Source organism: Gavialis gangeticus, unplaced genomic scaffold, assembly GCF_001723915.1.
Source record: "Gavialis gangeticus isolate Ggan-Ray unplaced genomic scaffold, GavGan_comp1, whole genome shotgun sequence".
In the NCBI taxonomy this organism is placed as follows: Eukaryota; Metazoa; Chordata; order Crocodylia; family Gavialidae; genus Gavialis; species Gavialis gangeticus.
The window spans coordinates 140,227,967-140,228,645 of NW_017729024.1; positions in this window are offsets into that span (position 1 = coordinate 140,227,967).

Here is a 679-nt window from a genome sequence, read left to right on the forward strand (position 1 = left end):
GAGCCCAGTTTTTTCTCCTGCCCTGGCAGGGGGTTGGACTTGGAAGATCTACAAGGTCCCTTCCCACCCAACTTCTATGATCCCCTACGTGTCGCCCCTGCCAAGCATTCTTTCCAGATGTCTGGGTAGTTAGTCGCCTATGACGACCATGTTCAATGCTCTTATAGCCTTTCAGTTCTCTGGAGAATTCCAGATTTAGTTGATTTTGATTTGGAGGTCTGTAATATATTCTTACAGTTAGGTCCCCTTTGCTGTATCCCCCAGGATCTTAGTTTCATAGTTTCTAGGGTCGGAAGGGACCTGAGCAGATCATCTAGTCCGACCCCCTGCCATGGCAGGAAGAGCACTGGGGTCAAACGACCCTAGTAAGGTGGTCATCCAACCTCCTCTTAAAAACCCCCAGGGTGGGAGCCTGCACCACCTCACATGGAAGCTGGTTCCAGACTCTAGCCGCCCTGACCGTGAAGTAGCGCCTCCTGATGTCCAACTTAAACCTTCCCTCCGCCAGCTTGTGACCATTGTTCCTGGTCACTCCTTGCGGTGCTCGGGGGAACAGGGACTCCCCCAGCGCCTGCTGATCCCCCCTAACCAGTTTATAACAGGCCACAAGATCCCCCCTCAGCCTTCTCTTTTGAAGGCTGAACAGGTTCAGGTCCCGCAACCTTTCCTCATAGGACCT